This window comes from Triticum aestivum, chromosome 7A (assembly GCF_018294505.1).
Source record: "Triticum aestivum cultivar Chinese Spring chromosome 7A, IWGSC CS RefSeq v2.1, whole genome shotgun sequence".
In the NCBI taxonomy this organism is placed as follows: domain Eukaryota; kingdom Viridiplantae; phylum Streptophyta; class Magnoliopsida; order Poales; family Poaceae; genus Triticum; species Triticum aestivum.
In genome coordinates this window covers 263,457,169-263,476,558 of record NC_057812.1, presented here as the reverse complement: position 1 = coordinate 263,476,558, position 19,390 = coordinate 263,457,169, and positions in this window count along the sequence as shown.

Here is a 19,390-nt window from a genome sequence, read left to right as displayed (position 1 = left end):
CATTAAGCTCCTATAAGTACGAGTTTGTACCCGATCACGCCATTCCTAGCCTGTTTGGCTATATCATTGTCGTGGCGATTCTAACTGTGCTACCTGGTCCTTATTCTCGGAGCACCAATTTTCGATGATGAACTAACCTTACGTCGATCCTCATCGTCATACCATTTCGCCTTGAACAACAAGCTTGGTTTCGAGTTTGTGTCGTACCCTTGGTTCCAATAACCTTTTACTTCATCATTACTTTGACTTGATGTCGTCGCCGATCGATTACATCTTCATGAACTCTCGCGACAAAGGTGTCGTGATCATCAACATTCTGAGCTCATCCAGGATATCAATTGAATTCATGATGAGACATACCATCCTTGCCCTCGACGAGTTGTATTATCGTCGACCACTTTATTGCCCTCCCACCAACACAAGCTTGTTCATGTTTGGTGTTATACCTTGAGTTCCTTGCTATCCAGTAATTGTTCTTCTTTACCTTGGAGTATTACCGTCCTTTATGTCAAGAATGTTCTGAGATTTGTTCCACCTCTTGAGAATTCTTGACATAGAAATACTTCTCACCATCACCATTCTTTCTTGGTCCCTGTGTTAATTCCAACAAGTGAACGGTGTTGTTTGGATTCTTTCCTTCTAGCAACCCTATCTCTTTGAAGTTAATGGTCGAAAGTTCATTCTTAGGCTATTGATTATTGCATCACCATTCTGACATTGGTCGTGCAACCCAACCCATATTTCGGGCGCACCTTTCAACCAATGTTTAATTGTGTATGTTTTCCTCGAGCATACTTCCTTATATCATTTGATCTAACAAATGTTATCTCCTTGTTCACTTAATTGTGGACATCCATCTTTTGGGAATCTCGGTGAATTGCCGTTGAGTTCACCAGACACCTCCTTGTCCTCTCCTTGGGTTAATGATGGACTCTTGATAACGGAAATCACTTCATAGTTCATTTCCCCGAGAATCTTACAATGTCATCTCGTCAATTTGCGTTGCACCTTTTCTTCTCAGGTATCCTAAGTCTGAGGTATCCTAACACCAACCGGATCTGAATCTCGGTCATATATGATGGTTGGGACAACTTTCCAAGAGTTATGATGTTGGTCCTTTGATGACCCGGTAACATGATGTCATGCCTAGCACCCCCCCCCCCCCAGGGTGGAGGACCTATTGTTGTAGTATCCTTTTTAGCAAGTTTAGCCATTCTTCCATGAGGAAATTGTAAGACTTATTCTACAAGTTATTCCTGATGGATCCTTCGTGTTTCTAAAGTCGGATCTTCACCTGAAGACCCTGTCAATGCTATCTCGAAGCATGTCAATGGTACTCCGATTTTCAACAGGAACATTTGAAGCACGATGCTAAATTTTATTTATCACTTATCCTAACACCGTTGTATGGGTAATATCATGAGATTCCTTCCCCCTTACCTAAATGGTTTTCTACTTTATATCCTGTCATGGATATCTTGCTCTGCTTGTCCTTGGGAAGGATATACCCTTGAAAAATGTGTTTAAACATATTTTCCTTTCCATTGTTCTGTTTAATCTGATGATCATATTTTCCTTCCATTGGTTTGTTTAAACCTTTTCTATGATCTATATGATATAAGCAGTAATAATCCACTGCTTGTGCAAACGCCTCGATGTACAACTCTGTCGGTAAGACCTTGTTACTATTGTTGATGACATTCCGGTAACCACCGATGGACGGGAACCTTGCCTATTGGTCCGCCTCGTTTCAACGAGCAGAAAAATGGTTCTCTTCGTCCCTCGCCCTTGGTACCTATGTTGTTGCCGACATGACCCACAGACTCTCCTCTGACATGCCTTGCTTACATGATTGTGCAAGACGTCACCGCCTTTCCTACTTTTAACCCACATGGTGGGCCCATAACCCACAGTTCCACAGGATCGAAACCTGACTCTCCTGCACCCCCTCTTCCCAAGGTTGTTCCTCGCGTGCGGCCTCGTATGTAATTCACGGGCCACCGTCCCAAGTGATCTATTTTGGTATCGGACACAATACTTATTCCCATTGCTCTGAACCCCTTTTGCACTCTGCTTCAGGCAATGAACGATTGCCTATCCGCTTGAAACTTCTTATCGCACTGTCTTACTTTGCTCTCGATGTGTGTCATTTGTTCAACTCGAGAGATACTCATAAGTTCATTCTTGGGATACCCCCAGATGAATTTCCCTTATAACATCCTATCATTGTAGAGCTGCCACTTACCTATTAGTAAGTATGATGGAGTTCCCTGAAGAAAGGACGACAACTTCATCATGATGCTTTGGAATAAAGAAATGAAGACATCAACGAAAGGGATCAACCTCTTCGAAAGGGCAGCCAAGACCGAGAAGACTCGTTAGGTTTTTCGCTACCAACACCTTCCCCCCCCCTTACTCCACCGCTTAAATCTCGGGACGAGATTTCTTGTAGTGGAGGAGAATTGTGACGCCCGGGTAATCAAGCTACAGTAACCCTGCGCTAATGATGCCACGTCACCTCGGTTACTGTTGGTAAACTCGTGTTAGTTCAAAACGATTCAAATTCAAATTTAAAATATAGGCAAACGACAAAAGTTTTCAAATAATAAAACTAAAATGTTCTGGTTGTGCCAAATAATGCGTAGGTAATTATGGTGGAGAAACCACACTTGTATAAAATATGTAAATACTCAAAATGAATAAAATAGTAGCAAACACAATTAGTTAAATGATTATAAAATAATAAACAATTACAAATGATTTTATATTAGGTGCCAAGTTAATTGCGGTAGTGGCATAAGTATTAAAAATATTTTAGGTGCAACTTGGGTTTTCATAAACACCGAAATTTAATAAAACAGAAAAGAAGAAAAGAAATAAAATAGAAAAACAAACTAACAAAAAAAAGGAAAAGAAAACCCCCAGGCCAACTGGACCTCGGCCCAACCAGTGGCCTGCCAGGCCGGCCCACTCCCTCCCCTGGCCTATAACCCCCTGGGGGCACCAAACCCTAACCGACACCCCCCACGTCGCCACTTCCCATCCCCACTCCCCTCGCTCACCCACTCCTCGATCCCCTCTGGATCGGGGCAACGGCCGTGCCGTCCGGCGCCCGACCCCGCGCCCCGCCGCTGGGCTCCGTCACCGGTCGCCGCCCCGCCGCGCCTCTGTCCTCCCCCGCGATGCCACCACGCCAGAGCCCTCCTCCCCGCGGCCATGGCGTCCACTGGACTGTGCGGCGCCCCCCCCCCTCAACTGGATCTCCCTCGCCTCAACGTCGCCCCGTCGCCGTCGCCGGATCGCCTCCTCGTCCTCCTCCCCACCGGTCGCCATCGCGCCTCGACGCCCCCTTCCCTCCAACGGACGGTGAGGACCCCGGTCCTCCTTCCCCCGCCTAGCACCTTACCGCGGCGGCCCTCGCCTCTGCCGCCCCTGTGCGTCGCCCGCCGCCCGCGTCGACTACGCGCGCGCGACGGCGCTCCCGCCTTTGCTCGCCCCTCCTCGTGAACGCGCCCACTCGCCCCGTCCAACTCGCCGTGCCCCCGCTCCGCCTCTGACCTCGCCGGCTCCGCCTGCAGCTGGCGCCCGGCCATGGCCGTAGCCCCCCACTGTCGCGTCGTCGTTCCCCCTGCTCCCACCCCGCCACGCACCGCCCTGCCGCCGCAATCTCGCGCCGGCCTGCGCCCGTCGCCGGCACCCCCCCCCCCCCCCCGCACCGTTCGCCTGGGCCAGCGCCCAATCGGGTTGGGGCTTCGCCCGTAGCGCCCGACCCGCTATGGCCCTGTGTGCCACTGACTACAGGGGCCCATGTCCCATAACCTTTAAAAAAGGGGAATAAAAATAAAACAAAAATAATATAAAAATGATTTAATAAGATTAATTATTAATTAATTAATTATCTAATGAATTAATTAAGTTAATTAATCCGGTTTAATTAATTTAATTAGCTAGTTAGGTTAATTAAATAGTAATTAAATTAACTAATCTATAATTAACCTAAACAGAGAATGACAGGTGGGTCCCACTGGACCCACATGTCAGGTTGACCAGTCAACTCTGTCGACTGCTGATGTCAGCATGACATCTTGCTGATGTCATTAAATCATTTTCGAATTAATTAAATAATTAATTAAATCCCAGAAATTAATAGAATCTTTAGAAAATCATATCTTTTAATCCGTAACTCGGATTAAAATATTTTCAACATGAAAGTTGCTCAGAACGACGAGACAAATCCGGATACGCAGTCCGTTCGTCCGCCACACACGCCTAACATATCAAACTCGCAACTTTCCGCCTCCGGCTCCTCTGCCCGAAAACACGAAACACCGGGGATATTTTCCCGGATGTTTCCCCCTTCACCGGTATCGCCCATCCCTACGTTAGGTCACCCCTAGCACAACGTATTGCCGCGTCTTGCTTTGTGTTACATTTGATTGCTCCGTTATTTATTGTGTTCCCCCTCTGTTACACCTTTCCGGTAGACTCCGAGACCGATACTGATGCCCCTGTGGTCGATTACGTCACCGACGACCCCTCTCTCTTGCCAGAGCAACCAGGCAAGCCCCCCCTTTGATCACCAGATATCGCCTACTCTTCTCTATACTGCTTGCATTAGAGTAGTGTAGCATGTTACTGCTTTCCGTTAATCCTATTCTGATGCATAGCCTATCATTGCTGCTACAGTCATTGATACCTTACCCGCAATCCTAAATACTTAGTATAGGATGCTAGTGTTCCATCAGTGGCCCTACACTCTTGTCCGTCTGCCATGCTATACTACTGGGCTGTGATCACTTCGGGAGGTGATCACGGGCATATTCTATATACTTTACACTGTTACATTACCTGTGATACTGTACGGAGTTGGGGGCTGAAGGGGCAGGTGGCTCCATCCCGGTAGAGGTGGGCCTGGGTTCCCGACGGTCCCCGACGGTTACTTTGTGGCGGAGCGACAAGGCAGGTTGAGACCACCTAGGAGAGAGGTGGGCCTGGCCCTGTTCGGCGTTCGCAGGTACTTAACACGCTTAACGAGATCTTGGTATTTGATCTGAGTTGGCTACGAGCCTATACGCACTAACCATCTACGCGGGAGTAGTTATGGGTATCCCGACGTCGTGGTATCAGCCGAAGCACTTCAGACATCAGCGACGGAGCGGCTCGCGCCGGATTGGAACGTAAGCCTGCTCTTGTATTAAGGGGGCTAGTTCTACTTCCGGCCGCCCACGCAACGTGCAGGTGTGCTATGGGCGATGGGCCCAGACCCCTGTGCGCTTAGGTTTAGACCGGCGTGCTGGCCTCTCTGTTTTGCCTAGGTGGGGCTGCGACGTGTTGATCTTCCGCGGCCGGGCATGACCCAGGAAAGTGTGTCCGGCCAAATGAGATCAAGCGTGTTGGGTTATGTGGTGCACCCCTGCAGGGAAGTTAATCTATTCGAATAGCCGTGATCTTCGGTAACAGGACGACTTGGAGTTGTACCTTGACCTTATGACAACTAGAACCGGATACTTAATAAAACACACCCTTCCAAGTGCCAGATACAACCGGTGGTCGCTCTACCTCAGGGATATGAGGAGGGGATCGCCGGGTAGGATTATGCTATGAGGTGCTATTTGGAGATGTTACTTGGAGATGCTACTTGGAGGACTTCAATCTACTCTCTTCTACTTGATGCAAGACGGTGGCTGCGAGAAGCGTAGTCTTCGACAGGATTAGCTATCCCCCTCTTATTCTGGCATTCTGCAGTTCAGTCCACTGATATGGCCTCCTTACACATATACCCATGCATATGTAGTGTAGTTCCTTGCTTGCGAGTACTTTGGATGAGTACTCACGGTTGCTTTCTTCCCCCTTTTTCCCCTTTCCTTTCTTTCTGGTTGTCGCAACCAGAGGCTGGAGTCCAGGAGCCAGACGCCACCGTCGACGACGACCCCTACTACACTGGAGGTGCCTACTACTACGTGCTGCCCGCTGATGACGACCTGGAGTAGTTTAGGAGGATCCCAGGCAGGAGGCCTGCGCCTCTTTCGATCTGTATCCCAGTTGGTGCTAGCCTTCTTAAGGCAAACTTGTTTAACTTAGGTCTGTACTCAGATATTGTTGCTTCCGCTGACTCGTCTATGATCGAGCACTTGTATTCGAGCCCTCGAGGCCCCTGGCTTGTATTATGATGCTTGTATGACTTATTTATGTTTTAGAGTTGTGTTGTGATATCTTCCCGTGAGTCCCTGATCTTGGTCGTACACATTTGCGTGCATGATTAGTGTATGATTGAATCGGGGGCGTCACACGGCCCTCTCCAGCAAGTTGTCAAAGAACTTTTGCACCCGCGCTGCGTCTGGCTCGGCCCAGGTCTGATCAAGGCCATGGGCATTGAACACCGGCAACATGGCGATGATGAAGGTCAGGGCGGAGTTGTTGCACAAGGGGATCACGCCCGCCAGCAACCTGAGCGGCTTGTCGACCTTCTCGGTCTTGTCTGCCTTGAGGTGGAATAGCCTTTGGCAAAGAGACGCATGTTGCATCACCGTCAGGTTGTTGTTCAGGTCAGGGTGCAGCCTCATGATGTCCGCCGCGTTCCGGTACTCCCAAGCTGGCCTCCCCTTGTTCTGCAGAGGCGGAGGAAGTCGGCCCCATTCATCTCGATTGTGAGCCCGACAGCCTTGAGGCGAAGAATCCTGGTGGTTGCAACTATGAGATTCATGTCTTGAGGGTCGAGGTTGCCCTAGTTACCGCCACGGACCAGTTTCGTATGTCGGGCCATACAAAACGGCTGCGGGTCCTTCTCCACAATCCAGCACCACTTATGCCGCCATTCATCCCACTTCTCCTTGTGAGTCCCGTTTGGATACGTCTTCTTGCTCAAGGCCCTCGGGATCCAGGTGACGCAGCCAGAAAGGGCCCCTCCTGGCTGGATGCGGGGGACGAAGTAGTGGCGGAAGAGCATCGTATTGGGGACCACCCCGGCGAAGTTCTCGCAGAGGTGGGCGAAGGTGGCCATACACGCCACAACATTTGGCGTGAAGTCCAAGAGATGGAAGTCAAAGGTGTACATGATGTCGATGAAGAAATCCAAAAATGGGGGGCAGAGCCCGCAGTAGAAGTAATCGACAAAGAAAGGGAATTTATCTGGGGCGGGCTCGGTGCGAGAAGCTGGGATGACACGGGTAGCCGGGTGCCCCGTCGTCTCTCTCCCCCACATGCACAGGTACCGGTCCTTGAGCGTGCAAGCGTCGAGCGTCGGAGCGAAGACGACGTGCTCCCTCCGCATCTTCACCAGCTCACTCTCCGGCACCTCTTCCCCCTCGCTCGCCTTGGACGCTCCCTTGCCCTTGCTGGTTTTGGGTGCCATAGCAGTCGAGGGAGGGCGTGGGACCGAGAACGGTGAGGGCGCGGCGGCAGCGGACGGAGGAGGAAGCTCTGGTTTGGGCTCGAGGAAGAAGAAGACGATGGTTCCTAGATTGGAATGGGCGAAAGCGGTAAATGAGCAGTGCCCCTGCAGATTTATCTTTTTATGGCGAAGGCGCGGGGCTGCCTCTTTACTGTTTGATGTGAAGGCGTTTTCGCAGGCATGTTGCGACCGTTCCGTGCACGACCCCCACGTCGCGCGCTCAATGCGGATCATGGGGAAGCACAACAGACGAGATGATTACGCAGTTAACCCCTGCCACGCGTGCCCGCGCACTATTTGGGCCTGGCACAACGACGCTTCGCACTCATGTATGGCCCGGGCCCGGGGGCTCCTGTCGGTGTACTAAAGTTTGGGTCCTTTGGTACCCCTTACTTGTGCACGGGCAGTTGCAGCCACACCCGCGACAAGGCTTGACGGGGGCAGCTGGAAGGCAAAATACAAGACGACCAAGACGGCGTCCAAGCCAGTAACCAGAGAGTAGAAGGCAAGCTGGACCCCCGGCAAGATCCTTGCCGGGACGACTCGCGAAGCCTCGGCAAGATCCTTGTTGGGGCAGCTTGCGAAGCACTGACAAGACAACCACCCTTGAGGTTGAGAGCTCTGGCACCATCGACAATGTCAAGACCAAGACCCAGGGGCGCATGCGCGGTGGCATGCATATCTTTGTGAAGACCAGAAGGCAAAGTTCCCAGCAAGGTTCTTGCTGGGGACGTTTGCGATCTTGCCGGGGACGATTGCAAGGCCACGGAAAGGCTCGCGCATGACAAAGACCTGCTGCCCTGCCACCATTCCAGCACAACAAACTAGCCTGCCAACTAGGCAAGCACCTGCATGGCGGCATGCAGATCTTCGTGAAGATCCTGCCACCGCTCCAACGCAGCGGCTAGCCAGTCAACTTGGCGTTGCATGCCTCGTCATCCTAGATGCGTGTCAAGACAGGGTGAGGCGGCGACGGACAAGACGGGCTCTGTTTCCGTCCCCAGTAAAGTTAGAGGGCACGTAGACAGCGCATTAGTGTGTTTGTCCTAAGACGTCAGTGATAAGCATGTGCACTGTAGCACTTTACACCTCCTATGTGCCTGCGTGCCAATGTGGTAGCCCCTTGGTATAAAATTAGACCCATGGCGATGTAGGAAGGGACTTTCTGACCTAGTTTGCACGTGTAGCAGCTAGCCGAAGCTCAAGAACACTGGATATACACTACAAGCAGGACTAGGTTTTACGCTTCTCAACGGCTCGAACCTAGGTAAAAATCCCGCGTGTTGATTGTTAGATCAGCTCTTTGTGCACCCCTTTTCCCTGCCAAACCTTAGAGGGAATCCATGGGATCCCATTGGTGTCGTTTGCCCGATAGTGGTCGATAGAACTTAAAGGAAATATAATTCTACCTTTAGCTCCTAGTTGGGTTCGACACTCTTACTTATCAAAAAAGACTACAAACGATCCCCTATATTTGTGGGTTATCAGCAACCCAGGACGATAGCACGCATATAAAATCCAAATAATTTATGTTTTTTATAAAAAAATGAGGATTTTCTTTGAAAAATGAGCAATTTTGAAAATCCAAGATTTTTAGAAAATGGTTAACAATTTTTGAAATTTATATCATTTTCTTAAAATGTGAACAATTTACAAACCTTTTTAAAATTTGCGAATGTTTTTTGAATATCATATTTTTTAAAACAAGAACAATTTCTGAATATGTGAACCAATTTAGTTATTAACAACATTTTTTAATTTTTAACAGTTTTTGAAGAACAAGAACTTTTTAAAAAAATTGGACTTTTTTTAAAAGAGCTAACAATTTTTTAAAGATATTGAACTTTTTTGAAATTTATGGTTTTTTAAAGAAATAATAGGAAAATGAAAAGAAAATAAAAGTAAAAAAGAAAAACAGAAGAAAAATGAAAAAAGAGTGATGAAAAACATCTGAAAAATAAAACTAGTTCCGAAGGCTTCTCGAAGGTTCTCACGAAGACCATAAAACCCGGACTACTACCTTCCAGAACATTCTTATAAAGGGAACTAGCGTCTAATCTCAAAAGAGTTGAATGATTTGGCCCAAAGTAATCGCTAGCTAACTCCTCCAGTGCGAAGTGACGATAACTGGTCTCAATAAGCATTGAATCAGCGCATGTCCTATTCGGTGCGTAGGTCGCCAAATAGCGATCCAGCACGTAACGCCCATCCCCATTACGCACGCTTGAGCTGGCCCACCTAGATCCTTTTCGGTTTTGGAAAGGTTCTAGAGCCTTCCTAGATCGGGTTTTAAAATATATTTTTTGTCTTTCTTCTGTTTTTTCCATTTTCATTCTTTCCTTTCATTTTTCTTTTTCTTTTTTATTTAACTTTTATTTTTTTCATGTTTGTTTTTCCTTTCATATTTTATTTTACAAACATCGTTAAAATTCATGAACATTTACTAGAAATATTTAAAAATTGGAATCATGATCTTTTCTGAATTTGTGAATTTCTTTTTGAAATAGTGATTTTTTTAGTTGTGGGCATTTTTCACATCCACGAACACTTTTTTCGAATTCTTGAACATGTCAAATCATAAACCATTTACAAATTTCTGAACATTTTGCGAAATTTACAATATTCTTTAACTGATGAACATTTTTCGTAATTAACAAGCATTTTTATGATTATTTTTGAAATGCATGTACAATTATTGACTCCATGTGTTTTTTATAATTTTGGGAATAATTTTTGAAATTAAGGAACATTTTTTAAATTTTGAACCTTTTTAATCTTTTCATGGACATTTTTTAGTTTGCAAACATTTTTTCATACCGATAACATTTTTAAATACACGTACGTTTCCAAAATCATGAACATTTTTAATTTCCCTACATTTTTTAAGATCGTGAACAGTTTCTAAATATGGAACTTTTTTCATAATCATAAACCTTTTTTAATCCGTAATCATTTTATGATTTCCCAAACATTTTTGAATTCACAAACATTTTATGTTTTTCTCCAGTTTATTATAATTCACAATGTTTGTGAAATCCCAAACTATTTTAAAGAACAAAGAAAGAAGTGGAACACAATATGAAAAGGACAGATGGCCCCCTGCCAGCACATAGGCCAATCCAAAAGGGCGCCGAGGGGGGGGGGGGGTGAGCTGTTGTTGCGCGGTGGGGCGTCCAATATTCGACACCTTAACTGGAGCCCACACCCTCGTATGAGCTAGGCCAGCTCATCTTCCTTAACCGGTGATAAAATTCTTTCGGTTCTCGCTTCGAGGGTTTCTAAATATTTGGGAATTTATAGGCAAATAATTAGGCCACACGGAGCCACGAGGGGCCCATGGGCAAGGGTGGTGTGCCCTAAACCCCAAGGTGTGCCCCCTACCTTGTATGGCCCTCATGGTCGCCCTCCCCCGAAACTTCTAAGGTCTCTTATTGTCAAGACAAAACCGTCAAAAAATTTCACCGTGCTTGGACTTCTGTAGATACGGATTGTCTTGAAAACCAAAAACATGCAAAAAAAACATGAACTAGCACTAGGCACTAAATTAATAGGTTAGCCAAAGAAATATACAAAGTATACAAAAGTGATAAGATAATAGCAATTAAGAATAAAAATATATAGATATGTTTGAGACATATCATTCTTGATGCATTAAGAAACTAATTAGAACTAAACTTAGTTTTGTACCATTGCGCACTGTTCAAGAATTCATCCGATTGATCAGTTAACGGGCTAGTTAATTGTACTCATGGGATGGCCGAATCGGATAGCACCTATTCGTTGCGTTAACTTTTCAGGCTACTTAACTTGATTGTGAGACTGATTAATAGGTTATCCAGCCGATTACTGCTGGCCCTTTAACATATGGGCAAACAAATCCCAAATTTTTGCCCGTAATCCCTCCCATCCCCCTCTTGCCCCTCAATAGCTAGGGTTCGACCAAATATTATGGTATAATACTCTCACCTCTCGCCCCTCAATGTAGAACAATGTACATGTGAATTGGAATAGTGGAACTCATAACAAAGATAAACCCCTTACAGTATGATCCGTTGTATATGAACATTATGAAGATGATGATAAAAATAATTATCTTTGAGTTTTGATTGAACAGGAACTCATTATGTTTTCTTGTTTTCTTTATCGGGTTAATGATTCATCTTTAAAAATATCCACCCATGGGGTACGTTTGAACTGATACAAGCATCTTAGAGCTGGTGCAGAACGTACCAACCTATGAGCTGCGCAATTTAAACCCCATCTCAATTTGATAATAATAATTTGTAATTTACACCAGTGCAAGATGAAGTACTATTTACATACATCACACCTAATATCTAAATGTCTGCTTAAGTATGAACGTTTTACTTTGTTGCGTCAATGAAATTCATAGGTTTGCTTTTACTTTGTTGTATGAATGAAATTCATAGGCTTGTCCAAGTCTGAAAGTTTTACTTTATGGCATGAATGAAATTCATATGTTTGCTTTTACTTTGCTGCATGAATGAAATTCATAGGTTTGCTCAAGTCTGGAAGTTTTACTTGTCGCGTGAATGAAATTCATAGGAAAATGCATATGCCAGTTGTCCAGTTCTACTTTGCTCATCATTTCAACATTTTTAAATGCATATTCCAGTGTTGGCCGTGCATCGCGGGATAGGAGGCTTGTCCAGACGCCTCCTCCTCATGTGGCATTGTGTGAGAGGAGAGCAGTGTCGAGGCTTGATACAGCGGCTAACTAGGGCTCGCTCTTGCGGCACAGGAGTCACTTTTTCAGCCATTGAGGCTTGATTCAGCGAATGTAAAAACTCCCCTTTTAGGAGTATATATTTTATTGATTGTATGTATAGTAAGAATGATAATTGGTATCATGATTGATTGTATAGATTAGGAAAAAAAATGAAAGGTGGGGTTATGATTGATTCTATAAATTAGGAAAAAAAGAAAGGAAATTATTGATTGATTGATTGATTGAGAGAAGGAAGGTTCTGATTGCAGGTTCAGATGGTGAAAGGACCACGATGTCACCTAGAGGGGGTGAATAGGAGTTTTAAAAACTTCTACAAATTTGGCTTTATCCTAATGCAGAAATAAACTAAGAGGATACTTTTCAAGCACAAATCCTAAATATACTAGGCTCAACTAAGTGCACCAACAACTTAATGTAAATGAGGTGAGCACAATAAGGATACTAACAAGCACAAGTTACACAAACTTACTTGAGCAATATAACAAGATATGTAAGTGTATGACACAAGTTAGCAATTCACACTAAACACAAGATATATCAATAGTAGTAAGTATGAATTGCCGGATATAAAGTGTAGGCCTAAATAATCTCTTCAGGGAATAGCCAACACAATATAATGAGGTCAACAATATATAGTGAATGCAAGATCAAGAGACCAAAGTAAACCACAAGTAAGGAGATAGGGTTAGGGATAACCAAAGCCACGGAGACGAGGATGTATCCCGATGTTCACTTTCTTGAAGGGAAGCTAGTCACCGTTTGGAGAGGTGGATGTTACCACGAAGGCTCACCCTATTCTCCTTGAGATATCACCACAAAGGTGATTCCCAACCACTAGTGGTAGACCTTGAGGCGGTCTCCAAACCTTCACAAACTTTCCGGGGGACAAATCACATGTTGATTCCTCACCGGAGCACTCCTACCGCCTAGGAGTCTCCAACCTCCAACAGTAACAAGATCAAGGGGGAAATGCTCAAGACTTTCTCAAATCACAAATTGCTTTGGTCCAAAGAGAGAGGAGGAGTGGGTGTATGCTTGGGTGAAATCTCTCTCAAGAACTCTCACAAATCTCTTCGGGGTCTAGCACAAGAAAGCTCAAATCCCTCTCTCTCAACTCCCACCAAAAGCAACTAATGCTATGGAGGGATGGGAGAGGAGAGGAACAATGGAGGAGGTCAACAAATGAACCCTAGATCCATGGGATAGTTTTCCCCCAAATGGATTGGAGCTTTGAGGCTTGGGGGAGGAGGATACAACTCAAAAGAATGGGGAAATCTCAGATCCAAAAGCTCTGCCTCGTTGGGGAAGAAGGGTACCTAATATAGTGCCCCACCAAATCTGCCCTTATGCTCAGAAAAACACAACCCGGAACTTCTGGGAACGCCCGAAACTTCTGTCCCCCGAAACCTCCGAAAGGCCCAGAAATTCCGGGCTCCCTTCGGCCAGATGTATGGAAACTTTTGTTTAGCCCGAAACTCTTCCCGGAACTTCTGGCCCCCGGTACTTCTGGGCTGCCCGGAACTTCCGTCCTCACAGAAAAACAGCCAGCATACCGAAAGTAAAGCATGCATAACTTTTTCATACGAACTCCGATTTTGATGGTCTTGGGCTCCTTTTGAAGCTATGGAAAACCCCCGAGTCCTCACATAGAGCACCATCCACTATCAACTAAAATGGAGGATGACAAATATGCAAAGGTGTTATCATATATTTGGGAAACCTATTTGGCTTTGGATTTTGTTTGGTATATAGGATAGGAGTGTAATTATGTAGAGAAGAGGTTGACTTGAGCAAATCCATCACGAACCCCTTTGATCCCCTCTTAATAGTATGGGATCCCTATAACTAAAGAATCATAAAAGAGCTATAATACATAGTTATCGAGAATCCATTCTTAAGTGTATGTGTTTCTTCGGTGGTCATCATTCCACAACACTAACGTCAAAGGAAGTAATACCTTTGACTCAAGCCTTTCACTTGAGATTGATGTTGATGGTTCTTGGCTCAAGTTGAAGGCAAGACATTGGTGAAGTCTTTAAGTAGATCCTGAAGGAAATATGCCCAAGAGGCAATAATAAAGTTATTATTTATTTCCTCATATCATGATAAATGTTTATTATTCATGCTAGAAATGTATTAACCGGAAACATAATACATGTGCGAATACATAGACAAACATAGTGTCACTAGTATGCCTCTACTTGACTAGCTCGTTGATCAAAGATGGTTGAGTTTCCTAACCATAGACATGAGTTCTCATTTGATCAATGGGATCACATCATTAGGAGAATGATGTGATTGACTTGACCCATTCCGTTAGCTTAGCACTTGATCGTTTAGTTTACTACTATTGCTTTCTTCATGACTTATACATGTTCCTATGACTATGCGATTATGCAACTCCCGAATACAATAACTGAGTGATTATAAAGGTGCTCTACAGGTGTCTCCAATGGTGTTCGTGGAATTGGCATAGATCAAGAATAGGATTTGTCACTCCGATTGTCGGAGAGGTATCTCTGGGCCCTCTCGGTAAAGCACATCACTATAAGCCTTGCAAGCAATGTAACTAATGAGCTAGTTGCGGGATGATGCATTACGGAACGAGTAAAGAGACTCACCGGTAATGAGATTGAACTAGGTAATGAGATACCAACGATTGAATCTCGGGCAAGTAACATACCGATGACAAAGGGAACAACGTACATTGTTATGCGGTTTGACCGATAAAGATCTTCGTAGAATATGTAGGAACCAATATGAGCATCCAGGTTTCGCTATTCGTTATTGACCGGAGACAAGTCTTGGTCATGTCTACATAGTTCTCGAACCCGTAGGGTCCGCATGCTTAAAGTTCTGTGACGATCGGTATTATGAGTTTATATGTTTTGATGTACCGAAGGTAGTTCGGAGTCTCGGATATGATCACGGACATGACGAGGAGTCTCGAAATGGTCGAGACATAAATATTGATATATTTGAATCCTACATTTGGACATCGGAAGAGTACCGGGTGAAATCTGGATTTTACCGGAGTGCCGGATGGGTTACCGGAACCCCCCGGGGGTTAATGGGCCTTGTTGGGCCCTAGTGAAGAGAGAGAGGGGCCGGCCAGGGCAGGTCGCCCGCCCCCTGCCCCTCTGGTCCGAATTGGACTAGGAAGGGGGCGACGCCCCCCTTTCCTTCTCCTTCTCCTCCTTCCTTTCCCCCTCCTAGTAGGAGTAGGAAAGAGAGGAGTCCTACTCCTACTAGGAGGAGGACTCCTCCTCCTGGCATGCCCTACAGGGTTGGCCGGCCTCCCCCCTTGCTCCTTTATATACGGGGGCAGGGGGCACCCTAGAACACACAAGTTGGTCATCGATCTCTCCCAGCCGTGTGCGGTGCCCCCCTCTACCATAATCCACCTCGGTCATATCATAGCGATGCTTAGGCGAAGCCCTGCGTCGGTTGCTTCATCAACATCGTCACCATGCCATCGTGCTGACAAAACTCTTCCTCGAGCTCTACTGGATCGTGAGTTCGCGGGACGTCACCGAGCTGAACGTGTGCTGAAGGCAGAGGTGCCGTACGTTTGATACTGAGGATCTGTCGATCGTGAAGACGTACGACTACATCAACCGCGTTGTCATAACGCTTCCTCTTAACAGTCTACGAGGGTACGTGGACGACACTCTACCTCTCGTTGCTATGCATCACCATGATCTTGCGTGTGCGTAGATTTTTTTTTGAAATTACTATGTTCACCAATAGTGGTATCAGAGCCAGGTTTATGCGTAGATGTTATATGCACGAGTAGAACACAAGTGAGTTGTCGGCGATACAAGTCATACTGCTTACCAGCATGTCATACTTTGGTTCGGCGGTATTTTTGGATGAAGCGGCCCGGACTGACATTATGCGTACGCTTACGCGAGACTGGTTCTACCGACGTGCTTTGCACACAGGTGGCTGGCGGGTGTCAGTTTCCCCAACTTTAGTTGAACCAAGTGTGACTACGCCCGGTCCTTGAGAAGGTTAAAACAACACTAATTTGACGAACTATCGTTGTGGTTTTGATGCGTAGGTAATAACGGTTCTTGCTCAGCCCATAGCAGCCACGTAAAACTTGCAACAACAAAGTAGAGGACGTCTAACTTGTTTTTGCAGGGCATGTTGTGATTTGATATGGTCAAGGCATGATGCTATATTTTATTGTATGAGATGGTCATGTTTTGTAACAGAGTTATCGACAACTGGCAGGATCCATATGGTTGTCGCTTTATTGTATGAAATGCAATCGCCATGTAGCGATAGTCGTAGAAGCAATAGTTGGCGAGACGACAACGATGCTACGATGGAGATCAAGGTGTCGCGCCGGTGAAAATGGTGATCACCACGGTGCTTTGGAGATGGAGATCAAAGGCACAAGATGATGATGGCCATATCATATCACTTATATTGGTTGCATGTGATGTTTATCCTTTATGCATCTTATTCTGCTTTGATTGACGGTAGCACTATAAGATGATCTCTCACTAAATTTCAAGGTAAAAGTGTTCTCCCTGAGTATGCACCGTTGCAAAAGATCATCGTGCCGAGACTGAAGGAAATATGCCCTAGAGGCAATAATAAAGTTATTATTTATTTCCTTATTTCATGATAAATGTTTATTATTCATGCTAGAATTGTATTAACCGGAAACATAATACATGTGTGAATACATAGACAAACAGAGTGTCACTAGTATGCCTCTACTTGACTAGCTCGTTGATCAAAGATGGTTAAGTTTCCTAACCATAGACATGAGTTGTCATTTGATTAACGGGATCACATCATTAGGAGAATGATGTGATTGACTTGACCCATTCCGTTAGCATGGCACTTGATCGTTTAGTTTGTTGCTATTGCTTTCTTCATGACTTATACATGTTCCTATGACTATGAGATTTTGCAACTCCCGTTTACCGGAGGAACACTTTGTGTGCCACCAAACGTCACAACGTAACTAGGTGATTATAAAGGTGCTCTACAGGTGTCTCCAAAGGTACTTGTTGGGTTGGCGTATTTCGAGATTAGGATTTGTCACTCCGATTGTCGGAGAGGTATCTCTGGGCCCACTCGGTAATGCACATCACTATAAGCCTTGCAAGCATTGCAACTAATGAGTTAGTTGCGGGATGATGTATTACAGAACGAGTAAAGAGACTTGCCGGTAACGAGATTGAACTAGGTATTGAGATACTGACGATCAAATCTCGGGCAAGTAACATACCGATGACAAAAGGAACAACGTATGTTGTTATGCGGTCTGACCGATAAAGATCTTCGTAGAATATGTAGGAGCCAATATGGGCATCCAGGTCCCGCTATTAGTTCTTGACCAGAGAGGTGTCTCGGTCATGTCTACATAGTTCTCGAACTCGTAGGGTCCACACGCTTAACGTTCGTTGACGATATAGTACTATGTGAGTTATGTATGTTGGTGACCGAATGTTGTTCGGAGTTTTGGATGAGATCACAGATATGACGAGGAACTCCGGAATGGTCCGGAAGTAAAGATTGATATGTGGATAGTAGTGTTTGATCTCCGGAAGGGTTCCGGAATTCACCGAAAGGGGTTCCGGATGTTTCTCGAAATGTTTGGGCATGAGAACACTTTATCTGGGCCAAAGGGAAAGCCCACGAGGCTTTTGGAAAGTGCAAAAGGAAGTTTTGCGGAGACCAGAGGCTAGACGCCAGGAACCCTGGCGTCTAGGGGGTAGACACCGGGAACCCTGGCCTCTAGCCCTGGAGTCCGAGAAGGACTCTTGCCTTTCGGGTGAAACCGACTTTGAGGAGGCTTTTACTCCAAGTTTTGACCCCAGGGCTCAACATATAAATAGAGGGGTAGGGCTAGCACCAAAGACACATCAAGAAACACCAAGCCGTGTGCTGGCAACCTCGTCCCCTCTAGTTTATCCTCCGTCATAGTTTTCGTAGTGCTTAGGCGAAGCCCTGCGGAGATTGTTCTTCACCAACACCGTCACCACGCCGTCGTGCTGCCGGAACTCATCTACTACTTCACCCCTCTTGCTGGATCGAGAAAGCGAGGACGTCACCGAGCCGAACATGTGCAGAACTCGGAGGTGCCGTGCTTTCGGTACTTGGATCGGTCGGACGTGAAGACGTACGACTACATCAACCACGTTGATATAACGCTTCCGCGAACAGTCTACGAGGGTACGTAGACAACACTCTCCCCTCTCGTTGCTATGCATCACCATGATATTGCGTGTGCGTAGGAATTTTTTTGAAATTACTACGTTCCCCAACAGTGGTATCAGAGCCTAGGTTTTATGCGTTGATGTTGTGCACAAGTAGAACACAAGTGAGTTGTGGGCGGTATAAGTCACACTGCTTAGCAGTATGTCACACTTTGGTTCGGCGGTATTGTTGGATGAAGCGGCCCAGACCGACATTACGCGTACGCTTACGCGAGACTGGTTCTACCGACGTGCTTTGCACACAGGTGGCTGGCGGGTGTCAGTTTCTCCAACTTTAGTTGAACCAAGTGTGGCTACGCCCGGTCCTTGCGAAGGTTCAAACATCACCAACTTGACAAACTATCGTCGTGGTTTTGATGCGTAGGTAAGAACGGTTCTTGCTCAGCCCGTAGCAGCCACGTAAAACTTGCAACAACAAAGTAGAGGACGTCTAACTTGTTTTTGCAGGGCATGTTGTGATGTGATATGGTCAAGGCATGATGCTAAATTTTATTGTATGAGATGATCATGTTTTGTAACTGAGTTATCGGCAACTGGCAGGAGCCATATGGTTGTCGCTTTATCGTATGCAATGCAATTGCACTGTAATGCTTTACTTTATCACTAAGCGGTAGCGATAGTCGTGGAAGCATAAGATTGGCAAGACGACAACGATGCTATGATGGTGATCAAGGTGTCGCGCCGGTGACGATGGTGATCATGACGGTGGTTCGGAGATGGAGATCACAAGCACAAGATGATGATGGCCATATCATATCACTTATATTGGTTGCATGTGATGTTTATCTTTTATGCATCTTATCTTACTTTGTTTGACAGTAGCATTATAAGATGATGTCTCACTAAATTTCAAGATAAAAGTGTTCTCCCTGAGTATGCACCGTTGCCAAAGTTCGCCGTGCCCAGACACCACGTGATGATCGGGTGTGATAAGCTCTACGTCCATCTACAATGGGTGCAAGCCGGTTTTGCACACGCAGAATACTCAGGTTAAACTTGACGAGCCTA